Raw genomic sequence first — 23,563 nt, forward strand, 5'->3', positions numbered from 1 at the left:
GGCTGGAAATAGTGGTCGGGGGAACCTCCATCGCCGTCGAGTCGACGATGCGGTACCTAGGCATTGTCCTCGACGGTCGGTGGAGCTTCACTGAGCACTTTGCGCGGAAGGCGCCAAAATTGCTGGCCGCAGCCGGAGCACTCGGGGGACTGCTCCCGAACACCGGGGGACCGGGCAGCACATGCCGCCGCCTTTATCAGGGTGTTGTGCGCTCCATGGCACTCTATGGGGCCCCAATATGGGCAGAATCCCTGAACGCTCGGAACGTGGCTCTGTTGCGCAGACCCCAACGGGTTATAGCCACAAGAGCGATACGAGCGTACAGGACGGTCTCCTTTGAGGCGGCGACGTTGCTGGCCGGCAGCCCACCATGGGACCTGGAGGCTGGGGTCCTGGCGGCGGTATACTGGCAAGTTGCGGAAGAGCGGGCGGCGGGAAATCGTCCACTTCCGGAGGAGATCAAGCTTTGGAGGGAGGAGGCCAAGGATGACCTTCTCCGGAGGTGGGATGAAAGGCTAGAAGCCCCGAGCGCAAGCCGCGAGGTGGTGGGCGCAGTACGCCCAGTCCTTAGGGACTGGTTGAAACGTGACTTCGGGCCAATGACGTACCACTTGACACAGGTACTTACTGGGCACGGTTGCTTTGGTAGGTACCTGTGGCGAGTGGCACGACGAGAGGACACAGCGGTGTGCAAGCACTGTGACAGAGGTGAGGAGGACACGGCGCATCACACCCGCGCCGTATGCCCTGCGTGGGATGAACCGAGATCGGAGATGGCTGCGGTTCTTGGAGCAGACCTATCGCTGCCGGCAATAGCCAGTGCGATGGTCCGCAACAGAGGCACATGGGAGGCGGTCGTCGCGTTCTGCGACGCTGTCATGTCCCTAAAGGAGGCGGCGGAGAGAGAGCGAGAGGACGATCCCCTCTCGCTCCCTATCCGCCGAAAAAGGACCGGGCGGAGGCGGGCCGCGTATGACCGCCGCTTGCCGCCCTAACGGACCTCGGGCAGGAGATCGGGGGGTCTCCTGCCTGACGAGAGTGTCCCGAGGCGGATAAGGCGCAAAAAGTGCACACCTAGGAGGGACAGTGGCAAAAGCCGCAATAGCCGAGCCCGTAAGGGCGACACGCACATGGCAGGGCCGAGGTAAGCGCCAAGCGTTCCCTTAGCCCTACCTCAGGCGGAGCGAGGGTACACCGAGGGGTTTTAGTGGGTAGGCCTCCCCCTAAGGGAGGAGAGTCCCACATAACTCCCGACCCCCCCCCCGGGGGCGGGAGTATGCGCAACGCATTTCCCCTCGTAAAAAAAAAAAAAAAAAAAAAAAAAAAAAAAAAAAAAAAAAAAAAAGGTTAGAACTGTGACCTCCCACAGAAAAAACTGCTACCAGAAAAGTAAGTTAGGTTAGGTTAGAACTGTGATCCCTCAGAGAAAGAAACTGTTGCCAGAAAAGTAGGTTAGGTTAGGTTAGAACTGTGACCCCCCCACAGAAAAAACTGCTACCAGAAATATAGGTTAGGTTAGGTTAGAACTGTTACCCCGCAGAAAAACACAAGGTTAGGTTTATTGCGTGGTATTTGTTTTGTATATTATATTATTTCAAAGTTATACCTTTTTATACTTATCATAAACGGTATTATATGTAAAGTTCATTATACATTATAAAATTATAGAATTCATTGTTATACGTATTGCACGTTATACTTATTGCACGTTATGCCATTCAAAATTATACTAATTGAATTTATATATTCTGAGCAATATATTATAGGTTTGTATACGTTCTATTACTTACCCTCTAAATATTATAGTTAAGTCTGTGCGGAAAGAGAAGAGTCGTGGAATGTATGGGGTCCAATACATTCTACGACTCTTCTCTTTCCTCACAGACTCTATGGTATGATATTTTGAGTTGACTCTCTAAGGGCCACTTGTACCGTTCACTAACCCGGGGTTAACCGGTTAAACCTGGAGTTACCATGGTTACCGGTACAATTTGACACTGAGTTACCGGTTAACCCCGGGTTAGTGGGATAGCGCAAGTGGCGCTTAGGGACCTGACTACGAGTATATATATATATATATATATATATATATATAGCGTCGCTATTATCTATGACAAGACAATGATGTGATGAGACAGACAACTTTGTCAGTCTTAACCATTTACCTGTCTCTAGTCTAGAATGTTGATGGACCAATCTGCAGTGTGCCAATATGTGCCAATACGGGCCAAATGGCCAATGTTGCGGCGAATGGCTATCATTAGAGAAAGCCGTAACTGTTCCTGGTACGCAGTAAAAGTGGATTGTTTGCTCCATTATAAATACGAGTAATAACGTATGGGATGTGTGCAGGTACGGTAGGTACCTACGTAGGTACAGTATCTATTTATACAGGATGGAACATTTCTAGAGGCTGAACTGAAAGGATTAGTGTTATCTACGTGATCTACAATCGAGTTATTATAATTGTAAAGCTGCAAGATTAAAAAGTAAAACAAAATCACTAAAATGAATTATTTTTATGTCATTGACAACCCTACCACTACAAAGTTTTTTACATTTTAAATTGACACATGATATTCGATTCTCGGATCTACTTGAAAGTCTTGAAACTATGATTGAAACATGCAGATTTTTGCACACACTAGTTATATCTCACAAACGGTTATAAATATGAACGAGATATAAGTGAAAAATAAAGTACGTATATAGCCTAAACAATTCCCCGTTTCCATAAAAGTCCTTCGTTCTATTCCAACCGATATACAAGTAAGTATAGGTTGATTCATAATAGAACACTAACTACACTACTTTTGAACTATGGGGTCCAAAAAATCATGAAAGCAAAGACTATAGCGAACATTGATCGGTTTTAAGGCGTTTTTGAGTTAGGTAATAGCAAAAAGTATTCCCTTATAAGTTAAAAGACGTACAAAGCGCTGCAAAGATCCTCCCTTTTGTTTAGGTAATGTAAAAGTATGTACATGATACTAATAACCCCCGTTAGGGTAGTAATTAGAACAGCATGGCCCAACATGTTCTTGTTCGGTTTTTTGCGTTATTAAAACTATTTTACAGGCTTTTATGTCCTATATACATACAATGTTTTCTACATTTTCCTCACTGTCTTATTGAACCAAGCCATAATCCAGTACACGTTAGTCCAATAAAACGCGAGCACTTCCTTCCGCGTGCATAATGTCGAAGTCGGAACTTGTTAGTTCCACTGGCATTGAAGCGATGTATGCCTATGACGAAGTATACTATGTATGTACTGCGTCATAGTTACTTGGATATTTAAGGGCATGTTACTTGTAGAGATAAGGTTTAAATGTTATATTACGCGACATATGGTAGATCCCGTACCATGAGCCACTGCTAGTGTCAAAACTGAGATATACGCTACATACGATGCGATGCTATATACGATAGCGTTTTTGTCAGTGCCAAATTGGTAGTAGCCACATAGCTCTTATAATGAAATATAACAATTAACAATTTTTCTACCAACACTTTTTAACAAAAAAAAGATCAGTCTTCCTTCACAAAACAGTTAAAATGTCATAATTTTATGGTTATGTAAGCAGTTCTATTTTAACATTCAAGTACTCCTTTTTTGTGAAGATAACTTTCAGGTAAGTAAGTATATTAATCTAAATTGCATAAAGACATATTCAGAAAATTGGTATGAGCTACGCGATAGGTATAAGTGTAAAAAACCATAATTAATGTCTGTATTTTTAACCGACTTCAATATTTTTCAACCGTTTTCATCTAGGCGTTGATTTCAGTACACGCAGAGTATTCAAATAACCATTACGCAACACAACCAACTACGCACCACAGCGCCGTAGATATTTAGCCTTAACGAATTGCGATTGAATTGATAAGCCCACCATATTGAACTGGTTATGTTGAACTATCGATGCACGATATTATGTGTGTATTATTATATTACTAGCGACCCGCCCCGGCTTCGCACGGATTAACAAATTATACGAAAACCTTCCTCTTGAATCACTCTATCTATTTAAAAAAATCGCATCAAAATCCGTTGCGTAATTTTAAAGATCTAAGCATACATACAGACAGTAAGCGGAAAGCGACTCTGTTTTATACTATGTAGTGATTAGGTAAGCTATTTGATTAAGACGTAGCCTATATGCCATTTGTTAAACGGCATAATACATTTCATGTGTGGCTACTACCAGTTTCGCATTTAAAGTTTGTCAAAGGACTGTCTCATTTCAAACATAGACAGAGAGAACCATAATATCTTTGCACACACACTTGCACTAACACCCAAAAGGGATGAGTATAGTTTTTTTGTTCTTACTTACTGACAATTTGGTTTGACCAACTATACATAAACTTTACCGTGAACGTAACTTACTTTCTATGCATCTCGCTCGTGCGTGCATATTAGTGCGAGCGAGATGTACAGAATAGTTATTTGTACAACAAGAGATCAAAGTTTGATATTTCTTCGAGTGCTTATTTTGAGTCCCGTGCAAGCGAAAGATTCTATACTAGAATCTAGAGCGTAGTAAGGGACTCAAAAGCACACGAGATGTAAATAACTTTGATCTCGTGTAGTTCACAAAACTTTTCACCTCAGTAGTGAGAACATATTAGAGAACCCGAAAAATGTATTCCTTCTTCATCACTTACCTCTATTCACTCATGTTTTCTTAAGATATACCAACAATTAAGTTTTCACCTCAGCAGCTCGAACAAGGGTACTATGATACTTAAAAACAGTGAGCAAAATCGCATTTTGCTCATTTCGTCTCACTCAGTGAGCAAAATGCGATTTTGCTCACTGTTTTTAAGTAGCAAAGTACCCTTGTTCGAGCTGCTGAGGTGAAAAGTAAATTACGTAGACGTTGGCGTATATGTCACTTTTGACACTGTCAGTGACTCATGGTACGAGTACTGGTAGGTCCTCAGCAACTAAGATGAGTGAGAAAGTGGTCATGGTGGTCCTTTGTACTTCTTACTTTTTTTTTCGTTATTTTTAATATGACTTTTTGTACAATAAAGAGTTTACTACTACCTACTACTACTACTAATTGTCTGAGACTGTATTTAATACAAATCAACTCTTAGTTAACTCTTTTCATGTAATCCTATTGTTATTGCAAGTCATTTACGCCATCAGCAGAACAATGACAAAACTAATTGTTAATAGAGTATAGAAGCATTACAAAGTGCCGTCCATTCTCTAATGAAATCTAACAAAACTTCGGAAACGTGAATAAACAAACACTATTATCTCAATTTCCGTGCTAGATACCCAGAAATCGGAATGACACTGAAACTGAAACCGTACCATGAGTCACTGACAGTGTCAAAACTGACATATACGCTAACGTCTACGTAATTTACCTACCTACTCGACTGAAAAGCTTTCGTCTCGCGATTGTATAAAATACTAATAACTTCCTGTCAAACCAATACCGAAACTAAACAATGTTAATGTTTCGCAAACCTTTGGTGGGGCAGGTGAAAATATTATTATTAAATTAGCAAGGTTTCATTTAGCAAAAACAATTGTTGTGCAAAGGTCAGTGACCGACGCGAATTTAATGCGATTCGTTCCCTAGGTACGGGTAATAGGTCAACAGTTTAATTGTTGACGTCTATATCTTTATTAAGTAATTTTTTTGAAGTGAAAACTTCATTAGCGGCGCTGTGCACTTTTTGTGATGGGGGAAATATAAACTCGCGAGAGGTGTCACGTGACCGTAAGACGTAAGACGGACACGTGACCTGATCGAAAAACTGTTACTTCAATGTCATTGAGTTTTTCTTTATTGATTTAAATGCCATCTAGTAAGTTTCGCTCTAACTGGTATTAATATAACTCGAGTACTAACAGTGATGTGCTTAGGGGTTTCAAGTAATGCGACTAAATAACGCTAGATGGCATTAACCCCAATTAGTGCTGCAGACATTTTGCAATATTGATTGAGTTTTCACTTCTGCCAGCACTCCCGGAGTGCAACCCGTTGTTTTTTCAATATTTTTATGTCGATATTGTAATTAAAATGATCTTCGTACTATGTAACATATTGGAGAAGTTATCTTTTAATAAATGACATATGTACTTACTTATTTGTTTTAGTGCCACTGCCACTTGCACGTTCCAGGTTTGACAGTTACCGATACAGTTTAACCCTGTTTAAACGATTAACTCCGAGTTAGTTGGTTAACCCTGAAACTTGCAAGTGGCCCTTAGTGCTAACTTATCATGTAAACTTGTAAAGTAGGTACATACTATAATTATGATAGTTTTTCTAATTTTAAAATAACACAGGGTAATACACAAAACAATTTATCAATGCCAAATGTGATTAAAATTACCACCAGTCATTAATTAATTTAGTTTTCATTGCCAATCATTCCGACAAACTATCGCTAAATGTCGTGGTCCTGTCAATGGTAAATGTCACGTCTACTTACCGATCGGACATGTTGACAGCTTTCTTGACTGTTTTTGCAAGTCATGTCACTCTCGCTGTCGCTACTAGTATTTCAAGTCACTATTTGACCAGTACGTACATAGTACCTGTACACACATAAAACATTTCTCTTTGCATTTAACGAGTATTAGTTGACAATAAATATAATGTTCGGCCGAAGCTTCGGTTTCGGCCAAAAAACAGCCGAACCTATCGGTCCCGCCGAAAATGTTAGGTGTTTTCAGCGCGGCTGAAATGAATAGAGATGAGAACTATGAGGTACCTACCTACTACCTAGCCACTGCGGCGGCGCACAAAAGAAACAATGCAGTTTGGGCGAAATAGTTATTTTCGATACAAGTGCGAAAAAGAGGAAATTCGAAACGAAGTGGCGATAAATTAAAACACGACCGAAGGGAGAGACCTATTCGCACGTGTATCGAACAACGTTTTACAGTACATTTGGCACTTTAAAGTTTCGACATACGCACGAAAAGTGCTATTTTACGCACTAGTGCGGAAAAGTAGCCCGGAGTAGTAGTGTACTGTAAAAATCATTTGAGTTCATACTATAACTGATATGATCATCACTGTTTAATGTGCCACACACCAAACATTTTTATTCCGAATAATTATACCAAAGTAAATTAATATTTAATTGATTATTTTTAAAATCAGATATTTACCAAAGAACAATAAATATTTGGGGACAATCTTACACAGATCGACCTAGCCACAAATTAGCCTAATAGGCGACGATATACATACTTATTTAAAGGTAAGTTTATTAATTAATTTAACACCGAATTATCCTACACATACAATATAACAATAACAGCATAGGTACCTACAGATCCACAGCGCAGGCTTCGTCATCATACAGAAAGCTCATCCACCTCAGGTTTCGTCAAAATAAAATGCATTTTTTCACATATGTCATCCGCAACACGCATCGTCAAATTATACAGGAAATTGGTCATTACAAAATACATAATAATAAGCCATAAACCTATATCCTAATCCGGTAAGTACCCGGCACAAATGTCCCCAAAATACCAGCGGCGTTCCCGCGCTGAATAGCCAACGATATACGCTGGACCAGGTACGAACCAGACCTAGGATCACAACCCCTATCCCGCAAGCGTTTTCCCAGGTCCCTCACAAAAACCTTCGCCTCGGAACACCAAGGACCAGCCGACTCAACAGCGAGAGGGACAAAATCGTAAACCGGCTTCAAGTTTGAGTACTTGGCATGTTTCTGTCTCGCGGCGTTCTCCGCAGCCCCCCCGGCCGCCCGTATTGTCTGTGCAAGATGCGATGCGGCAAAGGTGCTCACACATGTAGCATCCCACAACAGACTCCGACCTTTATAATAATAATAATAATATATTTTTTTTTATTCAAGCAACATGGCTCATAAGGCAGTGAAACATAAAAATTAAATTAAAATTACAATTAAAATTAAAATACAAATTAAACTACGAAATTGCTTAGACACTAGTGCATGCAATATAATAATAATAATAAATTCACTATGCAAGTTGATGCAACTTTGAGAGCCTTCCTAAGCGCGTGTATGGGGCGGTGGACCACAGTCCTTCGTCAACCAGGAGGCGGGAATGACCGCTCTGGTCCGCAGGATTTTATAAGGATTGAGCGAGGAATCTTTCAGGGTGACAGTCTGAGTCCCCTGTGGTTCTGCCTAGCTCTGAATCCCCTCAGCACCCTGCTGAAAGATTTGGGACTAGGTTGCCGGCTTCGGAGAGAGGGTGAAGTCATTTCTCACCTTCTGTACATGGATGACCTCAAATTATTTGCACCAAATAACCAAGACTTGTTGGACCTACTGAAAACTACCGAAGTCTTCAGTAGTGCCATCAACATGGAGTTTGGTGTCGATAAATGTGCGGTTATACATGTAGAGCGGGGGAGGGTTGTAAATTCAACAAATTTACAATTTAGCCCAAGGAACAAGAGTGAGACCGTCTGGCCTCTTCCCGTCCGTCCGACTAAGACCCTGCGGTTCTAACACGCACGGCAGGTTAGCCAATACCATCGCTCTGCGCACAATATCATTAATCGCATGATGTCGAGGAAACCTGCCAGCACACCGCGCACAACTCAATCCATGGTGCCCGTTTGCCTCCACCATCACCCCACAGACGCACACATGAGGCTCGCACACAGTACACCCGAGCCTTAAAGCAGCACCAATCCTTAGGGAATCGTTATCTAACAACGTCCCCAAGTGCGAAGACGGCAAGGCGTGCAGCCAGGCCCCAGACTCAGGTGCAACCACCGCTTTTAACCGAGCCAGCTCTACCCCCGCCGCGCCTCCCAGCAACCGCTCGTACATCTGACGGCATAAAACGTCATCCCAAGACCTCTGAGCCCCAAGGTCGTCCGGCCGCGCGCCGTCAGAACAGCGAACAGACCACTCATCCAAAGCAGCACCCAGAAAAGGCATGTGAACATCACCCTCACTGATGGATAAAATGCGCGCCACCAGACCCCGCGACGCGTGCGAGGAAGCAAGAAATGCTACAAGCCCCACGTCCTGCATGCGACGTACTCCCAAACCGCCATGTCGAATGGGAAGAGCAGCCTGACACCACTGAGATCCCTCAAACCTGACATTAAGGATGGACTCTAAACCGCCTTGGAGTACCTGATCGAACTGCAACACAACCTGCATATGCATCCACGTCGGCGCCGTTCTCAAAGTGTATGTCACGCGTGGAATCGACAAACAGTTACGCAACAACACCAGAGACACGTGCGCCGTCAAATGCTGCAAGTGTTTCACAGATTCCGAAAGCGCCACGGTCTTCTCCTGGACCACCTGACTAACCCCTTCCGGAAAAATTGGCGCCCCAAGAAGCGACAGCGATGACCTCTCCACCACCCTCAAGCCGGGCAAAGCCGCTTCAAAATCTGCTATTGACCCCCCCCTATCCGGGCCGCAAAGAAACAATTCGCACTTCTCCGCATTTATTTGTAAACCAACGGCCGACAAAGCCTCCACAAGCTTCCTCACATCATCCAACACAACATCCGGCGCTCCACCTAACGTTCCATCATCCAAATACCAGACGTTTAAAGGAGAGGCTAATGATCTTATAACACCCTGTACGGCCAGGCAAAAAAGAAGAGGCCCCAACGGGTCCCCCTGCTGAGCACCCACCCGTGACGCAATCGGATTAGTGCCATAGAAGAGATTACTCGGTGAGGAATAACATTGATGAAGGAAGGGATATAACGAAGGTACACGATCCTTAACCTCTCTCAAAATTACATCCCTCTCAACAGTATTGAAAGCGTTTCTAATATCCATTTTCAGAAGCACAGTAGAAACATTTTCCTGAGCCATAGCAAAAGATCGCACCGCATGAATGGCCGCCTCACACCCCAAAGGCGTACCAAAGCCAACCTGAAACGGCTGAAGATATTTCGCCATTTCTTCCTTGACTGCACGACAAGCAAGCTTTGAAACAAGGCGTCGCAACGTGTTCCCAACAGCAATAGGCCTAATCCCACCATCCCTCTTCGCTAGAGCACACAACGATGCCCCATACAGATATGGACAAGCTTGGGGATTAACCATACCACGCAAAAGGAAGTTGCAGAGCCTTGTAAGAGATTCTAATAGCTTCCTCCCATTGTCACCTGCTGACAAAGAAGTTAGCTCTTTTAAATGCTGAGGGCGCAAACCATCCAGCCCAGAAGCAGACCCATTATAAAAGGACCCCAAAGCGCCCACAACCTCCTCCTGCGTCACCGTCAGGAATGGACTAGACAGATCAGGGTCAGGGGGGAAATCCAACTGCCTCGAAGGTGATGGGTGCTTTCCGATCAAAGCCTCCAACGTGTCCGCATTAGCCGGCGCGAGGGTGGAATCAGAGAACAGAAGACGGACTGCCCCTCTCAAGTCCCCATCATGCACTTTCGCCTCAATAGTACGGTAAACCGAACTTGTCTTAAGACCAATTTCAGGTGGAAAGTACAGACAACAACTGTCAATATTCTCCTTAACCTTCGAAGTTAAAGACCCGTGATTAGCGCCCTCCGGAACCCTCAAAGCCGTGAAAGAAAAGGTGAGCAGCGCAAACCAATCTTTCAACTCATTATTGCTCAAACAATCTTGAATTATCCCACACAACTTTCCTGCCGCCAGATTCCTCGCCCCCTTCGGAACGTGCCGCAACACCCTAACATTCTTCTTCAGCTCGGCCAACTTTGCAATCTCAACATCGTTCCCCACTCCTAGCCCAAGCTCCTCACCAGCCCCAGGTGCCTGCACACCAATCACATCCCTATGCACACGACTAATATGTACATTTAGGCCCCTAGGTACAACGTATTGTTTTGCAGCGCCAGGACAATATGGACACGCCTGAAGATTGGGGTTGCTCATGTTTGCTCAGTAACACACATTGGAAAAAAAACCCACATAATACTGCATAAAGTAAAGAAATGTAAAAAAAAAACACAAAATGCAAAATTAGACGAAACGTCATGGAAAATAAAATAAAATAAAACCAAATGTCAGTAAAATCTGTACAAATTATTAAATAAGTCACGATACAATTCCTTAATAATAATCATGCAGAATTGTCAAATCATAAATACAGCACTAATAATGATTCCACCCAATTTAAACTAATTAATTTAAACACTCACAAAAGCAAAATTACGCTACAATTATACAAATTGTGTGGGGTCACGGACCTTGTCAACTTTTTAAAATTTACTTTCTTATACTTAAGCGCTAGGGATAAGACAAGGTCTTCTAACTATTCGTCTAAGGAGACGTGTCCAATTACTCCACTTTACTAACACTAATAGCGCAATGGCTCACCCCGGAGCGCGATGACGCGCCGTCGCAGATGGGCGCAGAGGCGCGCTTCGGAGCGTGATGGCGCGAGTCGAAGCGCAATGGCTCACCTCGGAGCGCGATGGCTCACTGTCGCAGATCGGCGCAGTGGCGCGCCTCGGAGCGTGATGGCGCGAGTCGGAGCGCAAAGGCTCACCCCGGAGCGCGATGGCGCGCTGTCGCAGATCGGCGCAGTGGCGCGCCTCGGAGCGTGATGGCGCGAGCCGGAGCGCAATAGGTCTGATATGATTCCAATATCATTCTAATATCGGTTTGATGTCAGGTGCATGTTCGAATTGGCGTGTTATGTCATTTTAAATTTAATTGACCCTTAAATATCAGATCTGTTATTGATTGATATGAACTTGAATACAATTATTGTTGGCGATGTTGACCATTAACCGCAAGCGTGACGCATGTAGCGATTAATAGCGATATGACTTGCGTTTAACTTTATCTCATAATTAACATACACGACTTAAAATCTGGAATTATACTGAAATATATAAATATCACTCTTTGCATTTGTAGGTAGGTTAGGTAAGTAAGTAAGTAAGTAAGTAAATCTTTATTGCAAACCATGGTATTACATAGATGTTACAAATTATGTTAAGTTGCACATGGACCCCGGTGGGGTGTAGCAATTTTTCTTATAACTAGCTTACACATAATTATACAAACTAAACTTAACTACTTTCATAATGAAAGCACTAGGTAGGTACTTTTAATTTGTGAATCTATACAAATAGAGGCTACTCTGTAAAAAAATTATTAATTGTCTTCCATAAACTCTTTAACAGTATAATAGGTTTTCTTTATCAAATGTGTCTTGAGTTTAGCTATGAATACGTTTTTGCTTTCTATGTTTTTCATATCGGAGGGTAATTTGTTGTAAATTTGAATGGCTTGGTAATATGGACCTTTTTTGTATATGTCTAGGACTGGTTCCGGAGGGACAATTTAATCTTTTCTACGTGCACTTTTGCTGAATTCAAACATATCGATATTGTTTCTGACGAAGGTAGCAATTTCCAGAATGTACAAAGAAGGTAGAGTCAATATGTTTAGGGTCAAAAAGTGCGGTTTGCAGGTGTCTAACTGTGGGATGTTTACTAATATTCTAATGCATTTCTTTTGGAGGATGAATAAATCATTAGAGTCTGTACTATTTCCCCATAACAATAAACCATAGCGAAGCCAGGCTTCAGCGTATGCGTGATAGACAGATAAAGCACATGCCATGTTTGTGTTGGATTTAAGTATACTCAAGGCGAAGAGGAAAGAAGATAATTTTGAGCTGATTTTAGCAACGTGTCTTTTCCAGTTGAGATGTGAGTCTAATGTCAATCCTAATAGATTAAATTCTGTCACTTCTTCTATGTTCAGGTCTAGTGAGAGGGTTGTCAAGTCTGTAGGTCGTTTTTGGTAAGGTCTAAATTGGATTATCTTGGTTTTGTTGGTGTTTAGTAGTAAGTTGTAAGTAGGTAAGTACCTAACAGTTCAATGATGTGTCAAAACGTCAATGCAAAGAAATATGAATGGAACAGCTGCTCACTTTATTAACATCCCTTCTTTATAATGCCAACAAAATCACGTTTGTTGTATGGGAATCCACAGACAGACGGGCAAACAGACGGACAGACGGGCAGTGGTCTTAGTAATATGGTCCCGTTTTTACCCTTAGGGTACGGAATCTGGCTTACATTTTCTTCATAAACCGTAAGTAATAAAAGTACTGGCTGAAAATTAGGCAAGCCAAGGAATCGAATCATCTTAAAAACTCAATATTACCCAAAACGAACATCAGCCTGTATATCCTTACATCTATACCTAACTTCTCTAATGGATACATACGAGTTGCACTAGGCAGTTGCATTTCACTTGATACGATCATTGAAACGGGATTTAAGCGTACATTTACACCATGTACGGTGATGTGAAACGCGGACAGGCAAATTAAAGTAAAAGCCGATCTTAAACCAGAGCAATTACAATTAAATGTGCACGTATTTAAAATGCCTGATTCGTAATTAAAATGACAAGTTTTTAAAAGCAATGTCGTATGAAATGAACTGTACATACGTTCGCATTTCATGCGTCTCAACCAAGACTGTGAAACCGAGACCTCTAGATTCTATATTTTGAAGTATTCTACGAAATTATTTGTTACCATCCTTGTCCCGTTCCCGAATAAATATAAGAGTTTTTCTGTCACAAAAGGAAAAACTGGTCAAAAATAGTTATTTGTACAACAAGTGATCAAAGTTTGATATTTCTTCGAGTGCTTATTTTGAGTCCCGTGCAAGCGAAAGATTCTATAATAGATTCACGAGCGTAGCGAGTGAATCTAATTTAGAATCTTGAGCGTAGTAAGGGACTCAAAAGCGCACGAGATGTAAATAACTTTGATCTCGTGTAGTACACAACATTTTTCACCTCAGCGCAGTGAGAACATACCTATTAGACAACTTGAAAAATGTAATCCTTGTTCATCACTTAATACCTGCACTCATGTTTTCTTAAGATATACAAACAATTAAGTTTAATTACCGCAATGGAACACAAAAACAAAACGTAATAATAAATTCCATTAAAATAATATAGAAATAACAAACTAACTAACACTTCAATCGACAATTAAAAAAAAAATTCTTTGTAAGATACGGTCCGAATTGCGGATACGTACTATTTGTCAACTATGGTAGAAATTCTTAAAAGTAAAATAATTAATTTTGCGTGATGATCTGTGTATTTTTTGAGTTCGTTATTTGAATTGTACAATAAAATACCTAAAATATAGTATTTTATCAGTTTTTATCAAATCTTAAACTTTATTTTTATTTATTAATTATTAAGAATTCATACTCGTACGTGGTTTGGAACGATGCGGTCTGAAGTTTTTCGGGGGTCTATTATAAAATAAACCGTGAATATACTGTTGAATGTTGTTTTAACTTTTTTTTGCCTGTTTCTTTTTGCTAACAGTGTGAAAGGGACAGAGATAATAGAACCCAAGTATTTCGAACTTTTATTAGACCCCGCATGTTGAAATGACATTTGACTATAAAGGTCACTTGAATGTCATTTTGTCTCACTCAGTGAGCAAAATCGCATTTTGCTCACTGTTTTTAAGAATCAAAGTACCCTTGTTCGAGCTGCTGAGGTGAAAAAAACATTGACTTAATTTCGTAAGACAGTTTTTATGCTTCTGAATTTAGACCTTCATTTTATTTCTATTAAAGTTAAAACTCAAATCGAATTTGTACTTGCACAAGTACGCGGGAACTTACGAGGTTATACCGATGAAAAAAACCTTAATACATAAATAAAATGCGTTCGTGGAATGTTCCTTTTACAGGTGACTGTAAATTAAACACAGTCGAGTAATTATTGTGAATCTGTCATCTGTGCTTACCATTACTAAGCAAAGATACACTTTCTATTTCCCAAGACGTACCAAACTGTCGACTACTATTAAACGCTCTTAGTCTGGCAAACAATTTTTGTCAGTAACAGTAGAATAAAAATCTATACTCATCTCTCTTTTTGGAGTTATAATACAAGCATAAGAAAAAGAGAATATGATTCTTCCTGTCTATGCTCCAAACAATCGACTCTTGTAAAACTTTATTTACCAATTCAAAATAGCGCTTATTAAGAGTGTAACCTCTTGATAAAACAAAATGTATTCATATCACTTTAGGTCCAGAATTATGTGTTTTACGTAATAAATACAAAATTAAACTGATTAAAAACTAAATTGCGGCTCAACTTTCGTTTTTCGCTCATTACCAAAATCATATCTTATACGTTCAGCTAACAATGTACATTAATTATAGTTTAAAAATAATTTTAATTAAATGTGATATAATATGTTGCATCGAAATTAGTAATTAGTGAATTTTGTGGATTCTTTTAATGCTCTCTTGGGTTTAATGCCGTTATTATAATTAATGCTTGTAATAATTAGACTAATGAGTAGGATTACCAACAAAATTAACGTATTGTCTGTCATTAAACTCATTAAGTAACTTACCTATATAATTTGCAAAATGACTACGCTGGCTATGTTCAGTTTCCATCATCATAATCAAATCGAAACTAGATCTTATCACAAAATTGCATTGTCACCTTTTTACATTAGTATACCTAATTTGAGCTCAATCGAAACTCAAGAAATGTTTCTAATTCAGCGTCTAGGAGTTTACCAACACAGAAAAAGATCTCCAATGCTGAACATACCGGAAATATTTTCCTTCTACATGCAACCCTTGTAAAATCCAATAATGTAGATATCAACCTACGTACTTAGTGCACTTAAAAGGCTTTGTTTTACTCGCACGTGGCGTGTCGAAACACTTCTTTGTCCGTCATATGCTGTAATGGATCTTCGTAACACTGGCACTGTGACTAATGTAGGTTCGGTATGTCAAGTCAACAAAGGAACACAAATATGAAATAAGTAAGCATACGAATTTTAAAGCTATACATTTGACAGTTCAAAGTGTTCAAACTTCCAGCTCCAGCATTGAAGCTTTCGTAAAAACTAGTGCCTATGCCAATTCTTGGGTTTAGTTTCCAAGCGGACCCCAATCTCCCATGGGCCGTGGCAATGCCGGGACAGCGCTTGAATGATAATGATAAATTTGTCAGTTGAAGTAAAAAGGCCGTTAGCGGTGTCATAAAACAGTTACCGCGCCGTTATGCGGCTACAATTTTTTGCACTGCTTAGATGTTGAAAAGTAAATTACGTTCTCGATAGCGTAATTATGTCAATTTTGACACTGTCAGTGACTCATGGTACGGGCTCAGTGCAATGAAGAGGAATGTATTATTATTTTTTGCTGTTGTTCTGTCCCGTCAGCCAAGAGACAATAGTAGGTAATATTATTAACTACAAAGAAACATAGACATAATAATGCAAAGAAACACAAAGTAAAGAAAGTACCTTTAAATATTACCTATTCATACATTTAATTATTGTTTGTTGTTCAAAAGAAAGCGGTAATGCAAGAATAAAAGAAGTTGATGACATAAGTAGAGCATTTTCTAGCAGCTGTTCTTCTCGAAAAGTCATCCGACGTCGGATATCGGATCGGACAATGTGAAACTCTTATTGTAATGGTTTCCCGAATTGATTTGATTGAACTAAATATGCGCTTCAGTTTCATAAAAACAGAGAACTACCTACAAATATAGTTGGTCAAGCAGTCAACACAAAACACATCTAGTCAGTACGAGGGGCGTTCAATAAAAAGTGAGAATGAGTATGTTATATACAACTTTTATTAAATATTATTTTATTTTTCGACATAGTCACCTTTTAGCATAATACACTTAGTATATCTTTTTTCTAAACTTAAAATTCCATTTCTAAAAAAGGTTTCATCTTGAGTACTTAAAAAATCCTGTACTGGAGCGACTACCGCGTCGTCGTCTTCAAATTTCTTGCCTCTCAGGTATTCCTTCAATCTCGGAAATAGGTAGAAATCACTAGGGGCGAGGTCTGGTGAATATCGAATCCAGCATCACGTATTGCAGCCATTGCAACGGCGGACTTGTGTGCCGGTGCATTGTCCTGATGGAACAACACAATTTTCGAGAGTTTACCTCGCCGTTTTTCACGGATCTCATTGCGCAATGTTGCTATTTGTTTGGCATATGAAGTGCCCGTAATAGTGGCTCCATGCTCGAGATACTCAATCATTACGACCCCTTTACCATCCCAAAAAACAGAGCCCATGACCTTACCGGCAGATGGGCCCACCTTGAATTTCTTCGGAGTTGGAGATGATGGCCTTTTCCATGTCATAGACTGCGGTTTCGTTTCAGGGTCGTAATGATGGAGCCATGTTTCGTCCATTGTTATAAATCGCGCCAAAAAAAGTTCCCTGTCTTGCTGTATCAGGTCCAAACCTTCTTGACAAATCTCGACTCTAGTTTGTTTTTGCGTGTCAGTAAGCATTCTGGGTACCCAACGCGCTGATACCTTTTTCATACCCAAGCGTTCATGTAAAATATTATGCACGCTCCCCGTTGAAATCTTTACATTTTCAGCAATAAAACGAACCGTGACACGACGATCCGCCAAAACTAAGTTTTCGACTTTTTTCACAATTTCTTCAGTTACTGCTGTAGTAGGGCGTCCGGAGCGGGGGTCATCCATGGTCGATGTTCTTCCACGTCTAAATTCGGCGCACCAACGTGCGACTGTCGAATACGGAGGAGCATTAGACCTTAAAGTGTCCCGTAAATCTAAATCGACTTGGTCCGTAGAAAAATTTTTCAAACACAAGTATTTGATAACGGCGCGCAGTTCAATTTTCTCCATTTTCGCTAACGTACTCAATAGCATCGCAAAGAAATCGCCGTATTTTTTTTTTTAACAAAAAACAGTTAGTTTTTTTTTTCATGGCGATCAGCTAGGTAGATTAGCTTTACCGGCCAGTATTTACTTTCCTAATATTTAAAGAGTTTACATCTCATTCTCATTATATATTGAACGCCCCTCGTACAACAAGGCGGCAAATTTGAAAAATCACGGGTTAGCAACACTACGTTTGAATTGTTCGAAAATTGCGTGTCATTTATATCTTGTCTGTGGAACTGTTATGTTTACATTTCATCGTTGTTCAATATACATTGCTGCTTTTTGTTCGTTTCCTAGGGATGCCATACTTTAGTTTGCTTTACATTGCTACTGACATATCCAGCTTGACAGACTATAACTGTAAACTAAAACGATAACGCTCCTATGTGACACTGTACCGTTTCCTCTGCTCTAGTTGCCGTACACAATGGCTTATCACCCGTTCCGAGCGTCGCCCGCCATTATTATACTAAAGGTGACGTTTGGATGGCGACTGTGGACGACGCGCAGCGTTACTGCTCCGTATTGACGCGGGTAAAGGATGAGTCACGCTAGACCGGGCTGAGGCGTCTGACATGTCATTTTCTATAACGGCTGATTGGTGATCACGTGGTGCTATCCATAGAAAACGATGCGCCGGAAGCTCCGGCCCGGCCCCGGCCCGATCTAGCCTAGCGTGAGTCATCCTTAATGCCATTGTCAATTTCCTTGATAAGTTGCGTTGAGTTCGTTGCGGTATTACTCAAATAAAATGTTCAATTCATCACCGATCTAGAATGTTAAGCGTAAGCGTCATTTTAGATCAGCGGTGGGCAACCTTTTAGCAGCCAAGGGCCACATAGTAGTTAACGAAGTTGACGCGGGCCGTACTTTGTTAATATTTATGACTTTATCAGACATTGTCGTTTGTCAATATATACAAAATAGCCAGGGAGGCTCGCGGGCCGCAAGTGACAGGTTCACGGGCCGCATGCGGCCCGCGGGCCGCGGGTTGCCGACCGCTATTTTAGATCATTGATAATCTATCAATTTATCGAGGAAATTGACAGTGACATTGCCCGTGTTAACACTTACGCCGCAGTTACAGCAGTTACGCCGCAAAACTAAGCACCGTTCAGGTTCAGACTACGCTAGCATTACTGCAGTAGAATTGCAGCGCGACAATTCTACCGACCGCAATGCTGCCGCAAATGTCAAAAATCTGAGCAGCAACATCGATGGTGTAGCTGCAGTCTGAACTGAAACGGCACCTTAAAACATGGCCGTTATTATTCTAAAAGATGCGCAACCAGGTCATGGAGTATTAATTGTGACTTGTTTTATTGTGCGAAATATAAATGAGATGTCAAGGAAGAATTATATGAGACATTTAGACATGATGAAACTATGCGAGCAAAGGAAGTTACATTCCAATTATGGTACTTGATTTGAAAGGAAAATGTAACTATTATTAATTACCTACTTGGATTTAAACTAGAACTCACCTTTGTCAGTCACCGGGCTATAACTGAACGAGGAAATTCATTAAAACCTGAAACAATATAAGGTTAATTAATCCGAAAATAATACCAACTCAACTGTGTCAACTGTGTGTTTAGTTATTTACGATACAAGTGAGGAAAACAGGAAATTCAAGGAATTACCTATTCGTGTGTCGTACAACGTTTTACAGTACATATGGCACTTTAAACTTTCGACATACGCACGGAAAGTGCTATATTTACCGCACTAGTTCGGGAAAGTAGCACCATATGTATTGTAAAATTTATATTTACACACGGTTAGATTATTATATGTATCTATAGTGCAGTGCACTTGCTGGATGACTAACTATAATATTATATAAGTATTTATAGTATGCACGCAGTAAGAATAGCAGCATTTATCACTTCTCGCATACAACTGAAAGTTACGAAACGCGAAATGTGAAAACGTTTTCCTTGTGCCTAATACATGAAAGGATTTGCAAATGGGCATATATTACTTAAAACCGCTACTAATTAGTCATTTGTACTGCGTTAGGCAATCCTATTATTTAGGAAACTCAGTCGTTGCGTAAATGCCTAAGATTGCTATTTGTACTTCCTGTAGTACTTACAGCAACACTCTTAACTGACCATCTGTGAACCTTATGTATTTGCAATAAGATTCACGATTTATCAATTGACAGGTACGGGCAATGTTACTGTTAGTCATGGTACGGACGTTTTGAGCATACTAAAAATGGTAAAAGCGCCGTTCACGTTTACAATGATATAATTTTAGAAGATTTTCCTTCCCTCGCCGTCCCATTTAGATAAGGTAAATATAAAAATAGCAACGTGAGAATTAAATTGTATAAATTGATTTAAGTTTTAGGATACTGATTCATGTGGTTGAAATTCTATTGTCGAAAATCGAATGAAAATAAATGCTGTTCCAATGGTTTAAATAATACAGATTAGTACTTAGTACCTACTATGGAAAGGACCATGGAACTTACTGCCGATAATTAAAAAGCCAAATTCAAGGTTCAATTTTAGACAGTGCACGGTAAAAAAACGGACAGATAAAGGTGTACTTCGAAACGTTAATAATGGCTTCTAGGGCCCTAACCAGAAAAGGTTAGAAGTAGAGAATACAATAATCAAAAGTAAGTGTAAAGGTGGGATTCCACCAGTGTGCGGCACAAGCATATTCAGTACAAAAATGCTGCCTTAACCCTCACAAAGATGGCCCCCATTATGTTACAGTTGATTCACCAAAGGCGGATGCCAGTGTTGCATCATAAAGGCCAAAAACATGACAAGATAAGAAATTACCCTCATAGTGTACACATCAATGGTTTTGTGCGGGTGTTCCGAATGTTAATGCCATCTCGGTTGCGTAAGTATGTCGTAACGTACCTATTTAGGATGTTATACATACAGAAAAACACAATTTTGAGATGCGTACATAGTCAGAAAACACTGTTGTACCTTTGACTCCCAAAAGTAATGGATGGACTCTTTGTTTCAGGCTGTGACTAGCAAAGTGCAAAAGAGAATTATCAAAAATTGCAAAATTCCCGTGAAAGAGTCTCGGTATTTTATTCTGCAGGTTTATTTCCAATCCTTAGTTTCGATTTCTATGCGAGCTATGACACTTAAAATAGACACCAATGAGTGATGTAAATGTTAAATGAAACAGTCGTCAACAGTTAGAAATTTTGAGTAATATCTTTAATCTTAAGGGGAGCTTGCATTAGAATTTTCCCATGAACGTTTCCAGAAACTTAAAAAAAAATGTAGCTTTCTGGCTATGTATTTTGACTAACATGCGTTACCGACGTAGGTTTGCTATTTTCAGCAATAGACAGGACGAGTAAGAAGCTAAATCTGTGTTTATTCTGATTGCATCAGATCGCTAAGGTCGATCAGAGACTTATTTTCGACCGTGACATTTAGTGCATCGTGTTTTCGGAAGTACAATACTTCCGTTTCAATTTCTTGTAAAATTTGCATTTTTTATCTCAAAAAACTAACTACACTCATAAATCTTAATTTGTATAACCTAGACCTTCTTTCTTTCTTTTAGATATGCCATTTTTGATTTAATTATACGTTTATTTTGTTTCAGTTAAAGTCCTTTATTCAATACGTAGAATATAAGTAATTTTCATGTGATTAATATATGATTGGTTATTTCCATTGACAAATACCTACTATATTATGTTAGCCCCAGACACCAAACATACCCCATATTGTCACTTCACATGCCATTATTATCATAGGGGTTTGTTTTGTCCCTAATCTTATTTTAGAACAACAGTACCTCGAAAGATGCGGGTGGCTCGTGTTTGGATAGAGTTAAAATATAGTATTTATTTTTACTACAATAATATACTTATCCTCAGAAGACTTGCTAATTTTTGCGCTATTGGATTTAAAACTTTCTTGTATATTTGTATAAGTAACATGAGAATTCAAACTCAAACAAAACTAATTTAATTTGTGACAGTTTCAGATTTTTTTTTTAAATTTAGCAGGTGGGTACAACTATCACTATGATTCGCCATAAAGCATGTACATAACTACAGAAGTAATATTGAAATGACATTAAATAATTTCGCTTTAAACATTTGCTTTCATATGCAGATCACGAATCTAGAGTTTAGATTCTAGACTTAAACAAAATAAATAAGGTTAGCCAGTTAAACTAGAAACCGCGATCATTGGTAAAATATCACCGTTTACTCACTAACGTTTATTCAGCACAACGGTAACAGACATTAAAATAACTGACGACGCACAAAGACAGTTACTAGTTACCCATTTTACAACTAAGCACGTTATACAGGGTGTTTCCTGTAACAGGAGCAATAAATTAAACTAAAGGCTGTACTCCTCAAACTGACCAACATTTGTTCAGCAACTTATAAAAATTATGAATCCTTTAGACTTCCTCTTTTTTTCATACAAAATAAAAATGTACGCTGACATCAGTGTGTTTGACGTTGCTTGTTATGCTTTAAACATAACAAAATTTACAATACATTGCGTCTTAGAATATACTTAAAAGTGTAATAAAAATCAAAACATGAGTTATTTTCATAAGTTGCTGAACAAATGTTGGTCAGTTTGAGGAGTACAGCCTACAGTTTAATTTATTGCTCCTGTTACAGGAAACACCCTGTATATATCCGTTATATCTCCTCCTAGTTTAGTCGGTAGCTACCCTACCCACAAAGCTCCTGAGATCCCGGGTTTGAATCCTGGTAAGGGCATTTGCTTATCTGTATGTTTATCACACATATTTTGTCCCTGAGTTATTATTGTTTCCCATGTAAGTATATCGTCTTGTACAAGTACAAACCACACAAGCTTTTTGACCTTTCGTATAATATTTATATATGTATAATTATTTTATACAGCAACAGCAAAAACAAGTAAAGAACACTATTCATATTTCAAAGACACGTGAGTTAGTTAGGTCTCAGACAGAAATAAAAAGCCAACGCCATCTAATGAGGTTTATATCTAAAATAGATTGAGGTGTGTTTTTATTTTTCTGCTTGCAGACTAGGACTACAAAAAGGCCACTCCGGGCACTGCGGTTGGAAACTTTGAAAAGATTGCGAAATTTCCACATTCGCAATCTGCACATAGGTAACTTCGGCGATACTCTGGTCCGTTGGAGACCCCAAAATTATTAAGTAACTAATACAAATACTTTTGTACGAGTAGGTAGTATATTTGTTGATAATACCAGTCTCAATATAGATGTCTCTAGCCATAATAGCCATTCTATAAACTTTAGTATGGATACCTCAGCTTCAAATGAACGTTTTCAAAGTTAACTTACACAACATAATGTAAAGAGCGAACATGGCCAAGTCACGACTACCTCACGTATTGTCAACGGTTGTTTGTATGAAGATAGTTCTTTGTAAAATACACCTTTAGGAATGTCCTTTATAAAGGACCGATGTTTGTAATTTTGTATAGTAACGAAATTTTGAGGAAATAAATTTCAATCGATGTTAGATGTTATTCGTGATTTCTAAAATACACAACACAAACAAGAAAACTAAATATGTACTTAGATGAGAGTTTAAAATCTGGATGAAATATTTTACCGGGTGCTGAGTGTGTGTGTGTGTGCTATGGAAAAGTACGAATATTAACACAGATGTGCGTGAAATGACAAAAATAATAATATTGATTTAAGCTATGGTTTCAATAAATTAATACAACTAGGATGTAATTCACTAGAACATTGAGAAGAGGATAGTTTGGAAAACCAAATTGCAATAAAAGGTAAATAGGTACAGATTACAGATAGGTAATGAATATAATGAATTGTCGAATCCTATAATAAAATGTATACAATTATTAT

At 39.7% G+C, this 23,563-nt stretch overlaps 1 protein-coding gene across 1 annotated transcript in view; it reads right to left on the reverse strand.

Moving 5' to 3' along the window:
- The window catches only part of LOC134653948 (SH2 domain-containing protein 4B-like), a 51,246-nt gene extending 31,993 nt beyond the window's left edge, over nt 1-19,253 (reverse strand). Inside the window, exon 1 of the mRNA XM_063509318.1 lies at nt 19,192-19,253. The gene's annotated coding sequence lies outside the window, so the exon portion shown is untranslated. The remainder of the gene's footprint in view (nt 1-19,191) is intronic.
- Between the last annotated feature and the right edge of the window lie 4,310 nt (nt 19,254-23,563).

Source organism: Cydia amplana, chromosome 14 (genome assembly GCF_948474715.1).
Source record: "Cydia amplana chromosome 14, ilCydAmpl1.1, whole genome shotgun sequence".
Classification (NCBI taxonomy): domain Eukaryota; kingdom Metazoa; phylum Arthropoda; class Insecta; order Lepidoptera; family Tortricidae; genus Cydia; species Cydia amplana.